Source organism: Rattus norvegicus, chromosome 13, assembly GCF_036323735.1.
Source record: "Rattus norvegicus strain BN/NHsdMcwi chromosome 13, GRCr8, whole genome shotgun sequence".
Taxonomy (NCBI): Eukaryota; Metazoa; Chordata; class Mammalia; order Rodentia; family Muridae; genus Rattus; species Rattus norvegicus.
In genome coordinates this window covers 52,653,027-52,678,184 of record NC_086031.1, presented here as the reverse complement: position 1 = coordinate 52,678,184, position 25,158 = coordinate 52,653,027, and the positions used below count along the sequence as shown (strand labels likewise).

Below are 25,158 nucleotides of genomic sequence, written 5' to 3'. Positions count from 1 at the left end.
CTTGGCTCTCCTCTGGGTAAAAGAAGGTTTGTAAACTGCTCCCTGAGGTTCTGAGTCTCACAGCAGGGCCCATTTGCTCTTCGTCTCCTCCCTCGTTAGCAGTACTGGTTCACAGAAGGAACCAAGTAAAGTTCTCTTGCCTGAATCAGGGCCCATAACACCAGGTTAAAGAATTAGGAGTTTTTATTCTGAAGATTGTGGATGATATTGAAAGATGTTAAACAAAACAGTGTTGTAGGGGAGTAAGACGGCGTATGTGGTGGGCTAAATGTGGTCAACGTGCGTGCTGTCTTTGAAAGAAATCTCGTTTAGGAAACTAGCAGCATGCTGTGAATATCCACCAACCAAAGGAATCCTAGCATACCTGGAGGCAGTTTACTACTGTTCATGTCCTCTGTATATTACACTTGATGACCTTTGAGTTATAGTGGCAGGCAGTTTATAGGTAATGATGTCCCCGACCGGTGCTGCTTACCTGGCAGGTTGTCAGTCCATTCTTGTTTGAGTGCACGGTACCATTTACAGACAGTCTTCACCAATGTTGTTCAGGGTCACTGAGACGAAGCGGGATTAGGGAGGCTTTCGTTTTTTATCCACTTGGCAAACACCTGCCTATTTACTGTGTGCCTATGGTGATGTCACTGTTGGCTCCACAGTGCTAGCATGACAAACTGTGTGTTTACAGGTCTAATGTCATTTGGAACCCTAACAGCGGTTCACCAGTCATGAAAAGGAAAGTTTTCTTTATTCCACTTTATCCTAAACAGTGTCACAAACGGGCATCAGGGTGTAGGGACCCACCTTGGACATCATGTATAGTGGAGGAGCCTATGCTGCTTAAAGGTTTGATGCTTACTTAATAGTTTTCTTTAAAGAGATTTTACAGTGAGATACACATATGGGAGAGTTTAGAGTCAAAAATGCATTGTTAATATTCATTAATATTCTGCTGTTTAATGTTCATTAATTTCTGAGAGTATTCCAGGGAGCATACCAAGTTGACTTGATTTATTGATCAGTTATAAGTGAATGAGCCTAATATCTCACTGATTCAGGCATTGGAGATTCTTTGTAGTAATTGGTTATGACTTTGAATGAGCGTCATCTTTATAAATAGACAATGGATGATTTTTTTCCTCTCTTCAGCTGATTGGCTTCGTTTACTTCTTGTCAGCCTTCACAACAGAGAGACAGATTTTGCCTTGTCATTCTTAGACAATTTAGAATATAGTTTCCATTTAAAATAATTGTACTATCTATATAGTCACTGTTTCCTGTTTTCCTAGATCTTTTAAAAGATCCAGAAGACATGTGGCTAATAGTTAACCTAGGAATTCTAAATGAAAATTGGCTTACGTTTAGAGCCATTTTTACTGACATTTAGAAGTGCAGCACACACCACAGAACCACCATGGTGACAAGGGCAAAACGAGAAGAAGAAACAGAACCCTAGAAAAAGCAGAGAAAACCAACACAGATACAGAGAGGTCTGCTCATTCACAGTCTTAGACCCAGAACCAGGAGCCATGACAGAAATGCCAAGGAACCGTAGGGTTAAAAAAAAAAGGAGAAAAAAGAAAACTCTCTGACACGTTATGAGACAAGGAACCTTCAGAGATCTAGCTGAGTTCGTTTTCTGTCTATTGCGAACATGGGGCATGGGGCCGACACTTGAAGGTAGTTTGTTTCCCCATGGAGACTCTCTTGGAGAAAACTAAGCTCTCATTAACAAGTGGCTTCAGCCATAGCCTCTTCCTTAGGGTCATGTCCACTTCTCCTGTCAGCTCTAGGACCCCATCTGGTGCAGATCCCTGCAGGCCCTGTGTGTGCTTGCCTCAGCCTCCGTGAGCTCAGCGTGCAGGCCCCCCTGCAGTGTTTAGCACTCATGTGTGCCTGGGCCCTGCTGTGTTTGGAAGGCCTGGTTTCCTTGGGGTTTTCCATCTCCTTCAGCTTGTACACTCTTCCTCCCTCCTCTGTCTGCAGGTGCCCTGAGTCCTCAGGGGAGGGATTTGGTGGAGACACCTCTTCTCAGACTGAGTCTTCCAGGTCTTTCTCTGCATATTACCTTTGTATTAGTTCTCCTTGGTGCAGGAGGAAGCTTTCCTGACGGTGGCTGAGCTGACTCATTTGTGTTTGACTTTACCCTAGGTTCCTGGGCTATCCAGTCTCAGGTTCTTGGTCACTTTGCTCACTTGCGTAGCGTCAGGCATGGGTACCATCTGGTGCAGTAAGGCCTTAGGTCAGATCTCTTAGTGTTTGATTATTCCTATCCTAGGCTTTGTGCCACCATTGCATTAGCATGTCTTGCAGGTAGGACGCCACTGTAGATTGAAGGGTTTTTAGAGCAGCTAACTTTTCCTAACAACCATATGTATGTTTAAAGCAAGTCTGACGCTCAGACCAACCCCATAGCTGCCTTTGTTTCTTACAAAATCTCACGCTGCTGAGGATGGAGCATCACTGTTGGCGCTTTTCACAGCATTGACTTTCTGACGCCCACTGAGCCTGCTGCTGTAGGTAGAAAAGGAACACAGCTCAAAGAGATTTCTCCCTTTTGTTTCTCTCATTGGCTTCTTCTTAATTATGCCCAAACTGATTCGAACATTAAAAATATTCTGAAAACTTTTTCACTCTAATGGTAGTGCTCCAAGGACGGAGCACACCTGCAAGCACCGCACCGCGCGGTATAAATTAATTCTTGTGTAGAGTTTTGTATTTTTTTTTTTAAAAAATGGAGACCACACAGTTATGCCGTGATATGTCACCTAGAAGATGCAGCCATAGAAAGCTGTAAATTGTTGAGTTTGACGAGAAAGCAATCCCTCCTCACCTAATATGACTTACCTTATGTTTTTCTGCACCATTGTGTGGTAGATGTTTAAGTATTAACCACAAGGCGTTGAAGGAATAACGTTGGAAAAAAGGGACCAAGGAGAAAGGCAATCTTATTACTGGTTTCATTAAACTTGCCTAAGTCAAAAAAGAAACACATTTTATATGTATGTATGTATGTATGTGTATGTACATATAGTAGATGGTGTGTGTGTGTGTGTGTGTGTGTGTGTGTGTATGTGTGTGTGTGTGTGTTTTACTACAAGGAAAGACTCATTCATTTTGATAGATGATTGGTTGCTGGTTGTCTTTGAGATTAGTTGTCATTTCCATTTTCCAAAGCCATACTAGTTGGTACATAGTGAAAGTTCAGTCAACAGTCATGCCATAGTGCGTGTGGAGAGGTCAGAGGCCTCCGGTGAGTGTCGGTTCTTTTCGTCCACCACCTGCACAGCAGGGATTGTTTGGCAACAAAGGTAGTCACACAGCCATCTTTCTGACCTTACAGTTGTAGACGATGATGGGCTGTCGTCCTGCAACTGCTGGGGCCCTCTCTGTGGTCTGGTCTTCTTTCTAATGATGACTTGACTTAAGCTGAACTAGGAAGGGCGGGCAATGTTAGGACATAGTGAGTACCTGAAATGTTTGGCAAAACAGAATTAAATCTTGCAAAGTAAATGTTCAGGATCGTTGACCTTATTACTATGGTAATTTCCTTTAAAGCCTTGTAGCTCCTGGAGACTGTGTACAGAACAGATTGTTATGTTTCTGTGGTGTTTTGTGGGTTTCCTGGGCTGGGAAGGAGGACCGATCCTTTCAGGAGCGGACTAAGCAAACAGGCAGGCTGGAGATAAATGTGGCATCAGAACGAGGCAGTTTATATGAAGGTAGAACCAACAGCACAAGCATCACCATGTCTCGCAGGCCCTGAGCCTGTGAAGAGATGAGGCCGGCCCGGCCTGGATCAGTGAGTACTTCAACCGAGTTGCTCACAGAAGAAGAACCCAACCAAGGCCGAGAGCTTGACATTTTGAAGCGGCGTTAGTTTGTCACACCGGCATCAGGTTTCTCACAGTAGAAATCTAGTTTCTGTAGCAAACATTTACATATTGGCCTAACAAGCTATGGAAATGGAGCAACGGTACCAGAGAGGTTGGCAGTCTTGGTGAGGATGTACAGGGATGGTTGGGATGGGAGGTTCATGCCAGCTTTGCCAGTGGTTTACTCTTCGCCCATGTGTATATTCTCAGTATAACTAAATTTTTCCAGTGAACACCCCACCCCCACCTACAGCTTGGACTAGGTATCCTGTCAGGTGCTAATACTGAATCCACTTAATTTGCTTCATCAAGTACACAGTGAAGCCTTATCAATACAAGGGGGTCGGAGGGCAGTGTCGTCAGCCATGTTCCCTAGGATTCCCGATTCATCAAACCAAAGTGACATACCTGAGAGCACAGCCCGTTTTATATCAGGTAATTCTTCAGGGTCCTTTCTTATGTGCTGTGTGAATTGTTCCATCTGACCAGTGGTATTAGTCCATACCCCTTCTCTTAAGCCAGGATGTAGTTTAAGGCTAGTTATTACCCATGAGGCTTGTGCAAAGGGGTTTAGATGCTCTAAGGTGAGGATCCATTTCTCACTGTTTATTCTGGGGCATGAACCCCTTCGCCACAGAAGAATTTCATTTCTGTAGGAAACAGAAGCCTCATTTGCTCCTGATAATATGCCCTAGCTATTTTAGTACCCAGATAGTCCATCTCAGTACAAGGCTGCTGTTTAGAATGTAGGAGCTGGAAGGTGATTTTTCCTTACTGACTCAGGGTAGCCTCTGTGATGCTGGAGAAATTCTTGGATAGGTTGTCTCTGTTAACTCATCAAGATTGATGAGCTACCCCAGGCTATCACATGAGTCAGCATCTGCTCTAAAACATCCACCTGTTCCTCGAGTCTACAGGCTCCCATGCTATCGTGGACATAGTGCACCCAAGTCACTCCTGAGGGGGATTCTTCCATGGCTCAGAATCTGCACATAACAGAAGTCAGGCCTCCTGTCCTTAGTGCGAAAGCCTGTCTTGGAAACCTCAGCCGCTTGCAGATAACCGACTTTGATCTTCTGGTACCCAAAGGACCAAGAAATGGCTATTAGCAATAGTCACGGTGGCTCAGTAGCTGTACTTACCTGGTGTAGTTGGCTCAGTCACACTCCAGCTTTTGGAGGAGCCTGAGCACCAGGGACAAGAGCAGAGCTCAGCTGGTGCAGATCCACCGCAGGCTGCCAGTGTCCTGTAGTTTTCTTGCCAGTGCAGCGACTTGAATCAAATGCTGGACGTCTCAGTATCCTCACTGAGTACAAACCCCAAACTCTTGCTTTCTCTCTTGGAATCCTGTGCTGTTTCTGATGCTTCGTTTGGGGAGGAAACACCCTGTATAGTCTTGTTGCCTCTGTGCAAGTATTTTTTTTCTCCAAATTGTTAAAACATGTCTGGCCTTCAAGAAACACTGGCAAGATAGCCTTGTGAGAATCAGGATCCCAAAGAGCCATATAGATTGGCCATGCCCTCTCTGCTCGTTCTGCAGTCTTAGTGCATGAGGAGGATTTGGTCTCTTTTCTAGTCTCCTTTCTCTTTCTCTTTAAAGTAGAAGTTCTCAGCCATGGCATCACAGATCAGATATCTCATCAGACATTTACATTACAAATCATAACAGTGGCAACATTATAGTTATGAAGTAGCAAGGAAGTAATTTTATGAATGGGGGTCACCGCAGGGTGAGCAGGGTTGTAGTGTAAGGTTGAAAGTTGCTACTTTAAAGCTGGCAAATCAGGGTACAGATGTCAGCATTAGGTAGTGGACTAGCTAACGTGTCATGAGTTCTACAGTTACCACCCTGTTCAGGTCATCTACAGAGATGGATTGAGTCCCAGTCCCTCCTTTTCTAGAAGCACATTGAGTTTGAACTGGTTTGCTCTGGCTTCGGCTAGCTGCTCGCTTTGAGACTTCCGTAGTTCAATTTCTAGATCACATTTCTTTGGTGGCCATCACCCTCATCTTTCTTGGGAACCCATGTCTAAATACCATACCCCACATGGCCCCTGATTAGGCCTTTCAAAAGACATTTCCATCCTGTCATTGTTTATCTTAGCATATTGCTTGGTTCACCTCCCTCCCCGCACCAGGGAAGAATGCAGACTTCACACAGAATGCAGTGAGAAGCAGGATTCAACAGGAAATGGCTTTTTAGCACATTGGCTTGCCACACCTTCATAGGTGACAACTGTAGCTGGGTAGATCAGGGTAACAGTTGTTGCAAGCATAGCAGGCGGCAGGAGAATCAGCCTCCTACGTGCTGGTACTTTTATCCACCAGGGCCTGACTGGTACTTTGTGCTTGAAGTGAGCTGGGTTATAGCAGAGGAATACAGAGTTCAGCACTCACTTCTCTTGTAGAAAGCACCCTGCAAACCTCCACCCTTGGAGTGAGAGCATCTTAGTGATTCTAGTCTGCAGTCCCTGGGCTGTGTCACTATTTATCAGAAAGGGCCCAGGTGGAGTGGGAGGTTACACCTTGGAGTTTGCTATACTCTATGAGGCCTTTACTGGAGCTCTTGGCTCTCCTGATGCTGTTAGTAAGATAAACAGCCAAAATATAGTAGGGATATATTTTTTTCCGAACAGTAAACAGGAAATGGTATGGTAATATCGTACTGCATTTGAGTTCAACGCTTAGTGGTAATAAGACGCTTGGTTATTTATGTCACACTGAGTGTCAGGACTTTGTGACATGCTCAGGATTTTGCAGAGAAGGAATTTGGTGCACTTGAAAGGTTAAGTGGTACACGGTGCAGGTTTGACCTGGAAGTGATGGAACAGACCTCAGTTCTGTATTGTTTGCTTCTAGCACCCTGAACCAATGGTGCCTGACTGAGTAGGAGAGGTTGTGAGTAACATTTGCATGCTGTCAAAGTTGCAGTACCTTGTTACTCTGCAGAGTTTTCAAAATCCCATTAGCAATTGCGCAGGAAAGATACCCTGGTTGATATTTTGTTCCATTTGCAGGTGGCTTGGATGTAAACTTGGATTGAGATTTTACTGTTCTTATTGTCAAACAGAAGAAGAGAGTAGGGGATGAGTTAAACTAGCCCTGTGCCTTCTATTCGCTTTTGCTGTGAAAGCCCAGTTGTCTCTGCTGATGCCGTGTAGCCTGACAGTTACTTGTAGAACAACAATGGAGAAGTGGGCATTTGTAACTCCTCTGTGGAAAGGACCAAGGATCATTCTTGACTCCGAACAGCAAGCAGGGAACTGCTGAGAGGATCATCACAGCGCTCAGACTATGGTTAGTGAGACCAGACTCTCCAGGTGATCTTTTCTTTTCGAGTATTTATAACTTGGGGTGGAAAGCTCTTTCCAGGACACAAATTGTGTACAGCTTCTTAGCCTGGGAACAGACATATCATGACCCATGTGCAAGCCTCTTTAGAAATCCTGCCTTTTAAGATGAAGGCAGGTTTGCTTTAAACTATGAGTTATTTGGGCCTAGTAGCGTAAAGCAGTTTCACCCATTCCTTCTGTAATAGCAGTGTTATCTTTAGTATTATACCCAAAAAGCTACTATAGCCTTAGATGATAAGCTTTTAAAAACCTGTGAGCTCTAACCACTATAAATTAGAACAGCATAATTGCTTTCAAGAAATGGTTACATTTAAATGACTTAGACATGGTTAAGCCACTTACATTGTTATTATAGAAACAAATGCTCTTATTAGATACAAAATTTTCCTATATGTATTTTTGTAATAATTCATTTCCACAAATGCACAATATTTTATTTAAAAAGGAATCAGGTGAAAATATAAATTTAGTTTTAAGCTTTGTGCTCCTGAAGATTGGTTAAAAAATACATAGAAGTTTTTGTTGGTTCCTCAAGGGTTCCCAGTGTTATATATGTTCACAGAAATTCCAGCGTACATTCTACTCAGAGTTGGCATGAAAACTTGTCATTTGGTTCCATTGTGGTACTCAGTTGTAACAAGTATGTTAGCCTTTCAGAGAGTCCTCTGAATACCAGTATGCACCTGACATCTTAAATCCATGCTCTTGGAGTGTTAGCTTTAGGTTGGGAGAAGTCAGGAGGGTTGACTGAGTGGTGTCCTACTTCAGGGAGGGGATGTATTGATACCACCAGACACACCATGCAACATGGTGGGGGTTTCTGCCTTGACAGACAAAGCAAGAGGCCAACCTACTCTTACAGGTTTTGAAGGGAAGCATCCCTGTATCACAAAGGAGCATGCTTCTTTAATGTGCCCTCTGCCATGCCTGGAGGTAGGAGAGTAGGGTACACATAACTCAGGCTTCATGGCAGGGGTTAGGGGAATGGGCTTCAATGCGGTTTAGAAGAACAGGCTCTAAAAGCTCTTTGAAAAAGCCTTGATTTAATTTGGTTTTGGAATTGACCTTGAATAAGAGCGGGTGTTTTCCTTTACTTGAAAGGAGCATTTTCCTAATCTAACATACTCATGCAAGGAAAGTTTTCCAGTGATGCAGGTTATTTCTTTTAATAGAAGCCTCGCTGGATTTCTCTGTTGCTGCTTCTGTTGTCAGGAGATACCTTTCTTTTCCTCTGTAGGCCTTGCTTAGATGAAGGCAAAGTGCATAACTCACTGTCAGAGATGCTTAAGACTTTTGGTCCTCGCTCATGTTCTTGGGAAACTGCAGAGTTTCACATTGGTTGATTCTAAGGCTAAATGCTTTTGAGAAGCTTCCAGGGGTGTCCTTGTTTCTAGACTAACGTCTATCTGTCTGTCTGTCTGTCTGTCTATGTATCTATGTATCTATCTATGTATCTATCTATCTATCTATCTCTATATCTATCTATCTATATCTATCTATATCTCTATATCTATCTATCTGTATCTCTATATCTATCTATCTATCTATCTATCTATCTATCTGTATCTCTATATCTATCTATCTATCTATCTATCTATGTATCTATCTATTCTCTATCTCTATATCTATCTATCTATCTATCTATCTGTATTTCTATATCTATCTATCTATCTATCTATCTATCTATCTATCTATCTATGTATCTATCTATGTATCTATCTATCTATTCTCTATCTCTATCTATCTATCTATCTATCTATCTATCTATCTATCTATGTATCTATCTATCTATTCTCTATCTCTATCTATCTATCTATCTATCTATCTATCTATGTATCTATCTATCTGTATCTCTATATCTATCTATCTATATCTATCTATCTATATCTCTATATCTATCTATCTATTCTCTATATCTATCTATCTATCTATCTATCTATCTATCTATCTATCTATCTATCTATATCAGGGAAGGGTTTGTACTAGCTTATTTCATGCAGAAACCAAGCATGAACAGAGAGAAAGAGTTCTTGAATGGCTTGTCTTCTTGATTTTTCTGTGTGTCATAGCCATCTGGTTTCAGGATAAGCAGTTAAGTGGATGGGTCCGTGTATTAATGATCTGGAGTAAACCTTCGTAGAAAAGATATGCTATTTTATGCTCTGGAGAAAGACCTAGCTTCAAATCTTGGTTCTCCCGTTTTCCAGCTCTGTGACATTTGTAAGAAGCCCATTTGCCCGCAGACAGTGTCTGTTGTCTACAACAGTGTTGACTACAGTGGTTTTTGCTCATACAACTAGAAACCCAGATTCTGTAGCTGCTCAACGTCTTCTTCCAGATTTCGTTGCTAGTGTTGATTCAGTGTGGTCAAAGGTGAAATCAAGGTGGTTCCATGGCTTTTTTTTTTTTTTTTTCTTTCCTCATGAAAAAGGAAAAAGCCTCCTTCAGCCTGAAGCATCCCATCAGCAGCATGTGGGAGAGAGGGAAAGCTTTGGTCAGGATGAGAGATCTTATGTCTCAACAGTTGTAGACTGCATGGTCCATTGTAGTTGTAACAGACAGTAGGCAAACAGGGATTTTTCGCCCTCTGTAGTGGAGACACCAAAGGGAAAGGCTGCGGTAGCCTGTGGGTTCATCTCTAGACAGGTTGTACCACCATGACCGTGGGTGCTGTGGGTAACAAGCTTCTTTCTTTTGGGCATAGTAAGTGAGCCCCTGAAGCTGGGGGAGGTTTTCAGCTATGCACCCTTTATCACCCAAATAATTTCTGAGTTACATTTGGTCAATGAAGAGATCTATGAAGATGGTTGTAAGAGTTATATGACTAATACATGGTCACATGTAAGGTATTTAGACCCATCGTTTGCCCACACTAATTTATGAAAGTGTCAATTTGGATTTCCTTTTGATTTATACAGTGATTAAATATAAGAAGGTTCCTCCTAGTTAACAGTTTTAATAAAGGATAATTTTTGTGTTAATTGGCCAGAGAGTGTTTTTTTTTTTTTTTTTTTTTGGTTCTTTTTTTCGGAGCTGGGGACCGAACCCAGGGCCTTGCGCTTCCTAGGCAAGCGCTCTACCACTGAGCTAAATCTCCAACCCCTGGCCATAATATATATATATATATATATATATATATATATATATATATATATATATATATATATGTATGTACAAATATGACAATATGCAGAAGTTTCTTTATAAAGCCATTTTCTTTGGAAATATAAATTGAATATAATTGCTTTTTAAAAAGTTTTCGAAGGGGTGTAGCGAGATAGCTCAGCAGTTAAGAGCACTGGCTGCTCTTTCAGAGGACCCACATGGATTGCCACCTCCTGCATGGTGGCCCACAACTGTCTGAAACTTCAGTCACAGGTGACCTGATACTCTTTTCTGATCTCTGTGGGCACCAGGCATGCGTGTAGGGTACATAGAAACAAAGTCCCATCCACAGAAAATAACTTAAAAAGTTATTGAAGTATTAACATTCTTTATACTTTACTGTATTTAAGTGTCCAATTCAAGAAATTTATGTAAAGCGAGCACACCCATGAAACTACCCAGCTGGTGTGTAGATCATTGCCAGGTGTCCTTGCACCACTTTTGGGTCATGACCGCCTTCGTTTGATCCTCATTATTGACCTGATAGCTATCAGGGAGGGTTGGGATAATCTTGTGAGGTAGCAGCTTCATGTTATCATCAGTGGAAGGAAGAGAAACCCTGCGCTCACAGGGTTTTAAGTGATTTATGGTTTTGGGATTTTCAAGCTTCTTGATGTGTACGTTCCTGAGAGTTTTGATTATTCCTAGTTGGAACCTTAACCTCAAAATAACAGGCTTGTCAGGTATGATGATTAGTTGTAGTTGTTAATGTGATACGATCTAAGATCACTTGAGAGACTAAGTGATTTCTGTGTAGTTATCTTGATGACATTAATTGAGGGTGGGAAGACTTGTCGACTGTGGATGGCATCATTTCCTAGTCAGAAGATCCTGCACTTAGTTAAAATAAGAGTAGAGAGAGTGAGCTGAGCAGGATCCTGCATGCATTCATTGTCTGCTTCTGACTGCAGATGTCAAACTCTCAGTTGCTTCAAGCTTCTGACACCCTGACTCTCCTGTTATGATGGACTGAAGCTTGAAACTGAGTCCCAATAAACCCTATCTCCCTCAAGTTGCCTTTGTAACTATTTTAGCACAGCAAAAACAAAAGAAACTAAGACAACTAAGTGTATGTTGAGCTTTGTCTAATCCCTTGTTCATTTGCTGACCTAAAATTTAAGTTCTGGATCTGATCCTTGTGTCCTCCTGACTTCTGACAACAGAAAACGAAGACAATAGAAAACGAATACCTCTCTGCGTTCTTTAGAGGCCTGTATTTCATTTATTTTGTTGTTGTTTTTGTTTGTTTTGGCATAAGCCCCACATTGTTTTCCATTAGTAACCATGTCTCTCTAGTTTATCAGGTCTCCACCAATAGCTGATAGCCTCTGTTAGTACTACTACTCAGGTCCTCTTTCCACTCTCAGTAAATTTCCATTGGTTGGTATCCTGTCCACTGGGAAAGGATACAAGGTGTGGTATGTCTGAGTTTGGTTTCTGTTGCTGTGATAAAATACCCTACCCAGACCAGTATAGGAAAGAAGGGGTTTATTTTAGCTCACGATTGAAAGTAATGTTTCCTCATGTCAGGGTAGTGATGGCAGCAGGAACGTGGGGCAGAGAGTTACATCTGGAGTCCAGAGCAGAGAGCAGTGTATTCACACGTGCTTGCTATCTGCTTTCTTTCACTTATCTTAGACATTAAACAGTTCAGGGTCCCATGCCTAGGCAGGTAATGGTTCCCGTCTCTATTAACACAAAGACATGTCCAAAGGTCAAGTTGGTCTAAACAGTCCTTCTCTAAGACTTCCCAGCTGTCTCTAGATTTTGTCAGCTGGCAAAATGATTATACTTTATTACAGTCTATCCATATTTTCACCCCTATCAGTGATGGAGGTGTATGTCTCCGAATGCCAATCAAAGGATTTAGCTGCAAACTCCTATTTTTGAATTAGTGTAGATCACTTCTAGAAGCAACTGAGACGGGCTGTCTCTCCCAAGTAACTCACTCTGGAGTGGAGATTTCCGTACATGCTGTTCATTGCACAATGCTTTTGGGAAGGAAGAAAGCAGGGTGAGTCTGAGGAACCTGAAGGGCTGTGTGGTTGCAACAGAGGCCTCAGCCAGCCGGTAGGGGCATTCTGGAGCCAGACCAGCTCTTCAAGATCACCTTAAGTTGATGCAAGCAGCCAGGACCTATGTACCTTGACACGGAACAGTCATCAAATGCAGCTGCCTCGACGGGGAACTCAGGGGAACTCAGATGTGAGCGCTCTGCGCACAGCATCCTGCCCTGCATGATGGGAAGTGAGTTCCGCAGGCTTCGTGCCTGACTTGAGGCTGTTAGGTGGGTACTTTTATGGATTTAGTTCTTTCGATACTGATAACTTGGTTTTGGTATTTTTTCCATCATTTTTCTAATTATTGCCAATTTTAGTATCTACCTCAGTCCAGCCTTTAATTGTAGAATTCTCTCTCTCTCTCTCTCTCTCTCTCTCTCTCTCTCTCTCTCTCTTTCTCTCTCTCTCTCTTTGTCTTTCTGTTTTGCTTTATGTATTCTTGCTATACTACTCATCTAGAATTGTGGTGTCTTTTTGAAGCATTCCTTTTATTTTTATGAACTGTTTCTCTTTCTTTTTTTAAATTTTATTTTATAAATCCTAACAGCTCCTTTGTGAAATTACATTAGTTTTTCTTTGGCTAGTGTCTATATTGTGTTTCTCTTTAATGGTTAAAGAATATTTATGAAAGACTTGTTTTACCAACATAGAATTTTAAAAATGTAATATTTTTTCCCTGTTCCTGGAGCTTTTAGTTCACTATGTTTTACATCTAAGTTTGTATATGTATTTCTTTGCTTCCACTGTTTTGTGTTCCTTTCCGATCCTTTTGAAATCAACCCATTTTTATGCCCCTTCCCCCCACCTTGCTAGATGTATTTCTTTTCTTGTTCTGTTAGTAGACTCCTAGAGATTTCAATACACTTTTACTCATTTAGAGTCAGTGTTGAATTTGGACATTTTATTATATTGTGGGCACTAACTTTGTTCTTTTTTTTAATACATTTTAATTTTTGACATTATAATTTATTTTCTCCCCCACTTTCCATCCTCCAAATCCTCCCATGGACTGCCCCTCCCACTTTCTTTCAACTTCTTGGCCTTTTTTCCTTTAAATTTTGGTGCACGTGTGTGTGTGTGTGTGTGTGTGTGTGTGTGTGTGTGTGTGTGTGTGTGTGTCTGAGTGTATATTCCTTAGTTTGTAACTACAACTTTCTTTCAGCTCCTTTCAGTCCATGTAATGTGTTTTGTATGCATGTTTTCAGGTCTGACTGATATCGGATAACCGGTTGGTGTGCCCTTCCCTGGGGAAGAGCATTGATTCCTTTCCCAGCATTCCTTAGTTTCCTGTAGTTCTTTGTCTAGGATCGAGGTCTCATGAGCTTTCCCTCTTGACATTCATCTAGTTTATACAAGGTACTAATCTATAATTAAAGTTTATTATTATAAAACCTAGTTCATTCGTGGAACTCTTCCCCTCCCCCATAATATTTCTTGGCCAGGCTTTTTGTATACCAGACATCGTACATGAAAACACACAGAGGCCCTAGATATTGTACCCACTTTTCTAGAGACAGTTTTTTGCTCCGGTGAAGCTACTAGCTTTCACTTTGACCACAGAGGGTTGGTCTGTCTCTGGGTCTTCAGTATTTACTCAGACCTTCTTACATTGTTACCAAACTGTATTCCAGTTCTGTCTTCCATACCATGAGCCTGGGACAGTTTCTGTTTCATTTCTGCTGGCAGCTGTGGCCTCTCCGGCTTACTGGATCGCTTCCGATCGCAGGCTTGGCCATGCCTTTTCTTTGGAGAAGAGAAGATTTTGTTTGTTCGCCTCGGGTGGTTGAGCTCCAGAGAATTTTGGGTAGTGAGAAGTTCTCATACTGTGTAAGGCGTGAAATACTGTTCTTAATTCTGCTATTGGTGGATTTCTTACAGTTGTAGCTCTGTGTTGGATTGAGAAGGGGATATCAGAAGCATAAAAGACCTCCCAGAGGTTCTTATTCTATAGCTCATACCTAGATTCCTAGAGTCGTTAGATGGCCACAAAACACTTTAGCTTTGCTGTAGTGTAGATTGAATAGGTTTGTTTTCCATTCTTACAGACTTGTTTTTATTAATTTCAGTGGAAATCTAGGGGTATAGAGTGGAGCCATTGCTTGGTTTAGTACTGGTCCTTTAAATGTTCTCAGTGACTGCTTTACCATGATAGAATTGAGCAGTTGCAAAGAGACCGCGTGATGCCCACAGAGCTTACAATGTTTACTACGCAGCTCTTTTAAGGAAGACTTACCTTCTCTTTGTTTTGGACTGCCAGAATGCAGCAACTTGGTCATTATAGGAATCATTAGTAACATTCTCTCCTTTTTGCCTTCAGATTTAAAAAGTGTGGCTCATTTGCGCTCATCTCCTTCTGTCTCTGAAGCTGATCCTGCTGACAGTCTTAACAGTCCATGTGACCCAGAGACACACTTTGGAGATTTAATTGTAGATGAAGAGTGCAAAGAAGAGATGTGTCATCTCAGACAGTGCCATGTAAGAGACGCTGGGTCCCGATCAGACTCCTAACACTGCAGCACATGTTGGGGCCGGTATGCTGATGTAAACCCTGACTGAAAGTTGTCACACGGGGAGCCCTTTGTTCAGCAAATGCCTTAATACGAGTGTGTGGCAATCAGAGCCCTGTGGGTTGGATTTAGCACCAAGCTAAGGTTTCATGTCTGGGGACAGTTTATTATAATCATTCATCTCAGGGCATCCAGTCTGCTGACTCCTTTTGGCTGTGCCTAAAAAGTCAGAGGTACTTTGCCACGTCTGTTTCCAAACCAGAAATAACTCAGACATAGGCTCAGCCTCACTAGAGTTCCACATTCGTTCCACTGGCTTAGGATTTGAATGCCCACAGGCATCAATCATCATATTAAAGTTTTAACGCTGTTATAGGTGTTGTTGGGAATCTGAAAAAAAAAATCAATGCGACCCAGTCTTTGTTTAGGAGGGGGCCTTGGCTAGGTCTGGTTTGGCCCTCTCCTCACTTCAGCAGGCCTTTGTCAATCACCGAGGAACTTGCCTGAGATCTAGTGTGGAAACTCATTACTGCCGAAGGTGTTATTTTGGGGTTGGGAGCAGATGACGGAAGCACCTATGTAATGCTGCGTGTACAGCGTCTCAGGTAGGCGAGGCTCAGCTCCAGCTTCTCCTCCTTGTTCCGTTGCCCTGATGCCAGAAGCCACCACAATGGCCAAGCTCACTGGGCTCTTTCTGGAATCCCTGTCGACAGGGACAGGGCAGTCCAAGTGAACAGCACTTTGTTGGGAAAAGGCCTTCTGGACACTTCTCAAGTACAGATGCCTTTAGAGTAAAGTCAAATCTTCAGTAAGTTTTCCTGAATTCTCCTATGGTGTTTATTAGCTCTTCCTCTCACTTGTTGGTGGTTTCTAAAGTCTTCGTGATTGAGGTGTCTCAGTAGAAATTGGAGGAGGCTGAGAGAGATGATAACCAAGTGCCTTTAGCTTTTCTTTTTTTTTTTGTAAAGACTTATTTATTATATATAAGTATACTGTAGTTGTATTCAGACACACCAGAAGAGGGCATCAGATTCCATTACAGATGGTGAGCCAGCATGTGGTTGCTGGGAATTGAACTCAGGACCTCTGGAAGAACAGTCAGTGCTCTTAACCACTGAGCCATCTCTCCGGCCCCGCCTTTAGCTTTTCAAATGCTGTGTTTCACTGGTCTCATCAGGTATGTTGGTCTCTCAGGCCTGTTCCTCAAAACTGTCTTCCGTGTGAACCTTCAGCACTGAAGGTTTTTGCCAGACTTGTTTGTTGTAGAAAAATGTGTTGTAAAATGAAGTCACTGAATGAAATCATTAAGTTCTTGTTATAGAAGCACAAAGACCTTAGTTCCATCATTAGTAGAGCAAACAAAAAAGACACGGTGTGGTGGGGCACAACTGTAATCCCTGTAGCCCACTGGCTAGTTAGACTAGACTAATGGGTGAGCCCAGGGTCAAGGGGAGACCTGGTCTTAAAAGAGAAAAAATCACCCAAACTAAGTTGGATGGGATCCAAGGAATGACACCGGACTTATTCTTCCCTCTATATTCATTAGTGCATGACAGATAGACAGACAGACAGACAGACAGACAGACAGACACACACACACACACACACACACACACACACACACACACACACACAAACTCAAGAAGTTGAGATTATTCCAGCGTGGATTCTTTAAGATTCCAGGATTAGACTTTATTTTCACCACTTGTGGGAAAGTTTGAGGATCAGTGAATTATAAGAATACCTTAGATCTCTCTGTCGCATTATAAAAGTACTTATGATCTCTGGAGCAGGAGACATAATGACTTCAGTCGGTCAGGCCACTGTTATGGCTCATACCCGCTTGTTGAATAGGGATCGTGAGGACTAAGTGATACTGAGTGCATGGCACTCTCCCTAACCAGTGGAGAAGAAGGGTAGAGAGCATAAGACGCAGCCCACAGGAATATAGGCGCAAAATCTCGTCACAGCAGGGGCTTCCTCATACTTGGAACTCAGAAACAGGCATCTGTTTGACCTGTTCTAGAGAAGGCCAGCTGTTGACGTCATTGGGCTTTCTTTGACTTGTTTTAGCATTCTTATTTTCTTTCCTGGGGTCCTTTTCCGGAAAGCAGCATTCTTTTGGGTACTTTGGTGACATGAGGGATAGCTCTGAGCATGGGAACATGCCACATTGCTGTCTTTTGCTGAACTCTCGTCTGATTCTCACGCCGCGTCTCTTAAGCTGACAAATGCTGGAGTCCTCGATTTTTGTTTTGAAAAAGCTCAGTAGTTTAGATGTGTATATTTGTTACTTAAAGAGACAAATCCAGATCCAGACATTTCATTTATAGACGGGACTGAAAATGACAAGCCCAGATATTGTACTGTGTGTGGAGGGGGTAAATCAGATTTTATATGGATTTGAAATAATGGCTGACTTTCACTATTATAAAAAGGAATGGCCAGGGCACAAGAGGCATCTGTGTATAAATGAAAGAGGTGTCTGTTTCCTCCCCAGTTTTCCTTCTTTTAAAATAAAACAAATGTTAACAGCGACACAGATGTCCCGAGGACAGCCCAGGTTCCTGCCTGCCTCTGGCCTGCCTCGCCTCCTGCCTGCCTCCATCACCCGCAGTGTCTGATGCTTATTTTTAAGTGGCTCCAAGTCAGATTCGGAAAGGTCCTGGGCATGAGCCGCCACTCTCATGTCCCTGGCCTGCATCTGAAACAGCTTTATTAGCGGGCCAACACCAGGGGCAGTCTCAGCAGCCATGGCCAAGTACTCGTCAGCTGTGGTGCTGCATCTGGACACACAGAGCCAAGCTTAAAATAGACAAGGCCTGCGACCTATTAAACTAGCATACTGCGTAGATCCGAAACCTGTTGCCTGCTAGCCTCATGTATCTTTTTATGTGTTCATTTTTAAACTGGAGAAATATCCGCTCCACTTCACACTTATTCAGTCAATGTAGAGACGAGAATGGGCACACCAAGAAGATAACGTCTTTTTTTTTTAAAAGAAAACAAAAAGAAACGAAAAACCTTCTCTCTGTGGTTCTGAAAACTAGCCAGCTTAAGGTCTCCTGATCTAGGATGTATTCAGTATTAATTTTGCTCAGAATGACTTATTACTAAATAGCTTTATTCATTTATGTGAGAAGCAGACTACAGTTAGTTAGGGCACATGTTTACTCACGCCATGGCTGGATGTTTTTTATTCCAGCCTGCTTCCTCTTACAAATCCATAGGTCCAAAGGTCTAACCTTGCATTTGGGTTACTCCTTTCTCTGACCCTGTCAACCTGCTCCCATGGTTCACTTGGGTTTGTCAGGCTAGAGGAAGACAGTGAAAGCATGCGTTCAAGGCAGGCACTGCAGCTTCCGTTAGAAAGGCATTGCCTAAAATAATAGGTTGTCGTTTACATTTGGAATATGAACCAGAAACTTCGAGAAAGGTGACAGTGCACTTTCTTTCGCGTTATGTTTTAATATGCTGAGGTTAAGAGGGATGGAAAATTGGGAATAAACCATGGAGGGCTTAGTAGGACCACATCATCTTCTTTAAAGCTTTACTACTGTAAGATATGGACTTGGCTAAAACACATTTAGAAAGTCATGCTGCATAATATTTTAAAAGTCACCCTTCCCCCTTTAAAATTCTGTTAGCATTGCACGCTGGCTTTTACAGTTTAAATTTAAAAATGTAACTTTGGTTTCAGAATCAAGTCTCATAGTTAAGTGAGAGAATTGAAATGGAAAGTAAAGCGTGTATATTGGTTGAGGTGAGGTGGTGGTCACCATTGTCACATGGTTCAGTGAAAGCCAGCAGGGCTGGAAAGAGAGTTCAGGTCAGTGGTTACTTTCTTTTTCTTTTCTTTTTTTTTTTTAAAGATTTATTCATTTATTTATATATAAGTACACTGTTGCTGTCTTCAGACACACCAGAAGAGGGCCTTGGATCCCTTTACAGATGGTTGTGAGCCACCATGTGGTTGCTGGGAATTGAACTCAGGACCTCTAGAAGAGCAGTCAGTGCTCTTAACCGCTGAGCCATCTCTCCAACCCCCAGGTCAGTGGTTTCTTAATGAATCAGCTCAAGGGTTCTGTTTATGGGAGTCTCTAAATTCCAGTCTGTATTAAAGAGGAAGATAAAGTTGAACCAGCAGGTGTTAGCAAGAAACATAATAAAACCATCAGTCTCAATAAAAACCATTAGTCTTCTCAGTACCATGATTTGATTTCATTTCACTGATGCTTCAGTCCAGAGCAACCTTACCATGGTGTTTTACTGTGGACCCCCGGTATTATTTACTGTAGAATCCTTCCTCAGATGTTTTTAGGAAACATTTCTCAACTAGAGCAGTCACTCTGTCAAGATTTAGTTCAAGGAAGAAATGTTTGCCTAGCATGAGATACTTTTTCTTATATCACTGCGCAGAAGAAAAATAGAGCCTCATAAATGACTCCATATCCAAAAACCCTTATGTTAAACCATTTCAGTGTGCCCTGGTTAGCTGTGTTCGCACCGTCACGAGTTTATTAGTTAATAGCCACGCTCGATTTGTCAGGCTGTGAGAAGCCATAGCTTTGCATTGAGCTTCATTTTACAGTGGAAATATGTTACTTATGTCCCACAGTCACGTTACTTAGGTTTCTAATTATTATGTATTTGGAGGAAGGCTAGCATAGACTTTTCTATAAAAAGACTTAGACCGCCTGTCCTTTACTTTCTCCTTCATTTGATGAATTGACCAGAATCCGTCTTCCAGGGCTTCCAGACTGATTTGTTACCTAATCGTTTGGAATGATCTTGGAGACTTAGAGTAATGAATGAGCAGGATGTCGCAGAGGCCTCGGAAGGCATGTGACAAGGCCGGACAGGCGGTACATTTCATTTTTATTTCTTATAACAAAGTCGACTATTTTTTAATACATCACTAATAAGTCAAGTACTACTCTCATTCCTGGCCAAGTGAATTGAAATTGTCCTACTTCTGAATGTCTATAATATCTTTATCCATGATTCCCTGGAACTGGCAATGATGCAGATGCCCATTGTTTGAGGTCTAGGTAAGCACTGGTCTGCGTGCGTATCCGTGATATGGTGTAGCATTCAACAAGTAGATGAATGGCCCTGTTGGCAGTAGGGAGATGAATTTCAGTTGTGGAGGGACCCTATTAAAGAGGCTGCATTTGTACAACACCCTAAAAAAGACATGACTATAGAGACATGGCACGGATGTATGGAGGCCAGGGACTGGGAGAGGAGTTGAATGTGAAGGGAAATCACATGGTAATGGCTCCTTGGTACTTGAATCTGATGTTGATGCCACTAACTGTGTGTGTCAGATGTGTGGAAAGCATAATATTAAAAATAAAATAAATATGCTGGATTTTTACTTTTCTTTATTTTTTGTACGCATTTTAATAGGAGTCTTAGGACACTAACTCCATTTATCTTCTTCTGTTTATAAATTTACATTTTTGAATTTTAATTTCAGTTACAGTTTTCATTCTGTAATCATTATTACCCTATTATTTCATGTGGGATAGCATTTAATTATAATTTCTGCTGGCTTGTTTTTGTCAACTTGACCCACATCAGAGTCACTTCGGAAGAAAGACCATCAGTCGAAAAAATTGCCTCCATCAGATTGGCCTGTGGACGTGTCTGTGGGGCCTTTTCTTTTGCTAGTTGTTCTAGCAGGGTCCGGCCCACCTTGGGAGGTCCCTGGACAGGTGGACCTGGGGTCTATTCAAAAAAAAGTAGCTGGACAAGCAGAGAGAGCAAGCCAGGATTTAGCGTCCTCCATGGTGTCTGCTGGTGTTCTTTCCTTGGCTTCCTTTCGTGTACTGTAAGCTGCAACCTGAAATAGACCCTTTCTCTACCCAAGTTGCTTCTAGGCAGTGTTTATCACAGCAACATTGCTTAGCTTCTCTTCTTTGCTTTCCATCGAGGACTTTTTTTTTTCTTTTGCATATTCTGTTGGTTTTATGGATTCTTAATTGCTTACATATCTGGTTATGTTTTATCATGTGTTGGACGCTCTATGTGGGAAATCATTTATAGAAGTACATTGGCACCTTGGCTGTACCTTCTCCAGCGAGGGTTTTCATTTCTTTTGGCCAGGGGTCTGAGGGCAGTAGTTCCCAGGACCCCTCATTCTGGACCCAAGCTGACTGAATGCTTAGGATTCTATTAGAGTTGAGGCTGTCCAGGTCTCCAGATCTCCACCCACGTTCTGGGGACTCTCTCACCGTGGCCTTCTGTTCCCAAAGGCCAGAAGAAAAGCTATGCCTCTTCCTAGCCCTTCAGCTGTCTCTGGGCTGTCAGCGCAGCACTCCAGGGAAGGCATGCTTAGGTCAGCTTTTCTTGGTTCCCTTTCATCCCTCAGATCCTTGTCCTTTGATGTTTTACTATGTCATGTTGCATTCATGCAGTCACAATCTAACTAACTGTCCTGAGAGGTTTGGTCTGCAGGGTCATTTTTGTCATTCTGGAGGTAAAATGTTCCTGCACTCATACTCACATAGGAAACAATGTTACAGTCGCTTTACACGTGAGTGCAAGTGGTAGTTTTGATTTAATATGGTCACGTGTTATAGCATACTTAGGTCTCTTTAATAAATTCATATTAGACACATTAATACATGCTTATTTGCTACATTTAACCTGCGCCAAGCACCGTGGATAAAGCAATGTGTAAAACACACTATCCTAACCTTATTCCACCTATATTTTGGCAAGGTAGGATGGGTAATTTTCTGCTTCTATTTTGCTTATATATTGGCAGGGTAAATAGTTCAAACTCTCCAATTAAGTAATTAACTAAAGTTTCATATATATATGTATATATATGTATATATATGTGTATATATATGTATATATATGTGTATATATATATGTATATATATGTATATATATATATCATTCAAGTAATATAAGATAAAAAATTTCCTCTTGAGTCTTAACCACTTCCCATTATACTGGTTACAATTTTAGAGGTACAGTAGGTGTAAGTAAATGTTTACAGTTTAGTTTTTAATTTTCTGTATTTGTTGAATTTTAAAATTATTTATTTAAAGTGTGTGAGTGTGAGTGTGTGTGTGTGTGTAGTGGTCAGAGGAATACTTTTGGAATTCGATTCTCTTCTTCTATCATGTAGGTCCTGAGGATCCAACCCAAGTTGTCAGGATTGGCCACAAGTACCTTTTCCTGCAAAACAATCTTGCAAAACAATCTCCTTTTAGTTTAGCCAACCTTATGTTCCTACCAATTGTTTTTGTTTTATAAAAATGCTTTGGTAATATACATTCTTGTATATAATTTGAAATTCAGTTAATTTTTTTAGAGCAGAATCCAGAGATTAGTAGTAGTCAATAGGATACAAAATTTAAAAATATATATATTTACTATATTTCTTTTTGAAAGGTGAGATTGTACACTGATGTGTATATTATCTGTGAGTTTTGGAACATACCAATGAGCAGCAGAGGATACCAGAGTCAATATGACAGAACAGTGGTTGTTTTCGCTGTAAAGCAGAGCAGCAGTTTTAAGCCTTGTGTTTGGGGCTGTTCTAACGAGATGTTCTGATTTGTGATGTGTGCGCCTGTGCCTGCTTTCCCAGCTGCTTCCTCAGCAGAGGGCTCCATAGCACCCAGACTTGTGGAAAGAGCATTTCTAGGAAGTGAACTTAGCCCAAGCTGCAAAGGGGGTAAGAAATAACAAGGTCACTGGATTATAGTCGTAATCCTAGAGCTGTCAGCCCATTTCTTGATAAGAAGAGCTCCCATGAAATGATGCATCTAGCTAAAGGAGAGGAACCGGGTCTTCTTGTCTCTCATTTGCTCTACACTAGCGAATGACTTTGACATTCTATCATTGCCTCTTTGTCAGATAGCACTCCGTTGTCAAGAACGGCTTTGCCTTGCCATTGTTGGTGTGTCCTCATGGACCTCAGCTCTTGTTTCACTAAGGGGACCACAGCGTGCTACTCAGATGTCTGAATGTGGCCAGAGGAATGCCGTCCGCTTCCCTTCAAGCTGACTTCTCTATTTCTTCGACATGTCGCCATTGTTCCTTGAGCATAACTTTGTCTTCTGGAACATGTTGCTTCAGGCTCAGCCTGTACTTTCCCAGCCTGAGCTCTGGCACTACCTATTCTTTTCCATAGAGCGCCAATTCCTTTAAAAGGAGAATGGCTTTGAGAGCCAAGTTTGTCGATGAGTTATTAGTCTTAACTATAAATCTGAAGACTGGGATGGTCCAGGAACATCCGTCATGTCCTTCAAATGTCCAGTTGTCATCCCGGTACTTCTTAAAGACTTAGCTTATTATCACAAAGATGTATGAATAGGTTTCTTTGACTCTGAGCACTCATTCTCTCTGCCTTGCTGATACGAACGTGTCACTTGTTCATTGTGGGGAACACTGGGTGACTCAGTCACTTAAAGGGAGACAAGACAGCAGGGTGAGGTCTGAATATTCCTGTTGAATGGTGACTTGGGGCCAAGAAAAATATTTAGATCTGAATTTAAGTATTCAGGCTTTGCCAAGTATCAGTCATCCTAAACTTTCCATTATGTCCCTTGACATTTATGTGAGTGTGCATGCGTGTACATACGTGTACATGTGTGTGCATTAGTGTGTACTTACCTAGCTAGATCAGTAACTGTCCTTTGGGTGGGGGAAGTGCGCTTCTATTTCCAGCAGAGCCATTCCTCTCTTGTTCCATATTCCATCCCTCATGATAGCTGTCGGATTTAATAAAAAGAATGGCCTTTTAATGTTCTTATAGACTATTTGGGTATGTGAGTGTAGGGCTCATGAAGGGATACTGAACATTTTATTACCTCAGAGATTGAAGGGGAAACTTTCATTTCAGAAAAAGGAAACTTAAGTTTGGATAGTGTACTTCAACCCATTCGAATTCAGAAAAATCAGAAAAGTAAAATCAGCCTGGAAATGGTTGTCCAAAACCTCTCTCTGGAGCCGCACGCACGTTCCCTATGAGCAGTTTATACTGCACTGGGAGGCCATGTGATTGGATCATGAAGACGTTTATTTGAGAATAGGAGCCAGTGCTTTTTAGACATCGGCCCTGTGGGCCACCATTGCTGTTAAAATTAATCTACTTTCAGTTTGGTCTTCCTGTGGGTCTCCCAACAACTGGAGCAGGGGCTAACTCTAAAGCTGTTGCCTGTCTGTGGATCTGTTCCCCTAACTGGGCCGCCTTGTCACGCCACAGTGGGAGAGGAGGATGTGCCTAGCCCTGCAGAGGCCTGATGTGCAGGGAGGGGGATACGAGAGTGGGTGGGGGCTCCACCCTCTCAGAGGAGAAGGGGATGGGGAACGGGGTTGAGGGGGGAGAGACTGTGTGGTGGGGGGAGGATCGGGAGGCAGGGTAGTGATTGAGATGTAAACCAAGTAAAACTATTTACTTTCAATTTGAATTAAAGGGATGGTGATTTTGAACAGCCTTCTGACTGACTAATTTTTATATTTTTCTTCACTGCTAAGTAATAAAGAAAATATGTCCATTTAGCTGAACTACTGCTTTTAACTTTACTGTTAAACAGTCAGTCCAAAAAGGCAAGTTGCAGTGTGCTTTGACAAGGATCACTGTCACAAGTGAATTTTATTAAACCTTTTGAAAGACATTTTTAAAGTTTCTTCTTTGAAAAAATTCTATAATGTAAGAATGTGTTTTGTAATTGGCGAAGAATTCTGTTCACCAAGTTTGGAACATATATTGATTTATTTTATTCCTGTCAGTGTACAGTACAAACTTTGAAAACAAGACATTCTTTGTAGGTATGTATAGAGGGTAGAGGGTTGCTCAAGACTTCCGCCATAGTGGGTGTAGTGATTGGCTGTTCCTCTGAGATGTAGTTTGCTAGTGAAGGTCTTAGGGCTTGAGTTTGTGTATATTTGATAAATTGGTTAACTATGGAAACAAAGTAATATTTTATTTAAGAAATGATACAAATATTATTTTAGTATTGGCAGTAAGATGCTTGCATTTTCACTGAAGTAAACTATATTGCTTCATAACGTGTTATGTTTTATTTAATAATTTTTATAAGGTCATATTTAAAGTCAGCTCCCTGGCAGACCTAAGGTCTTTAAAGTTCCACTCCCCCCCCCCCCCCAGCCTCCCAATGAGTGATGAGTGACCATCTGCCTGGGACCTGAATTCAGATTGACCCGAGTGACC

The 25,158-nt window shown here is 41.8% G+C and overlaps 1 protein-coding gene across 3 annotated transcripts in view; it reads left to right on the top strand.

The window, feature by feature from the left end:
- The window catches only part of Nek7 (NIMA-related kinase 7), a 127,140-nt gene that overhangs the window by 22,685 nt on the left and 79,297 nt on the right, over positions 1–25,158 (top strand). The window contains exon 1 of one of the 3 annotated variants that reach the window (XM_063272469.1): positions 14,773–14,925. The exons of the other annotated variants lie outside the window; for them this stretch is intronic. The gene's annotated coding sequence lies outside the window, so the exon portion shown is untranslated. Of the gene's footprint in view, positions 1–14,772; positions 14,926–25,158 lie in introns of those variants that run through there. 3 annotated transcript variants of the gene reach the window in all.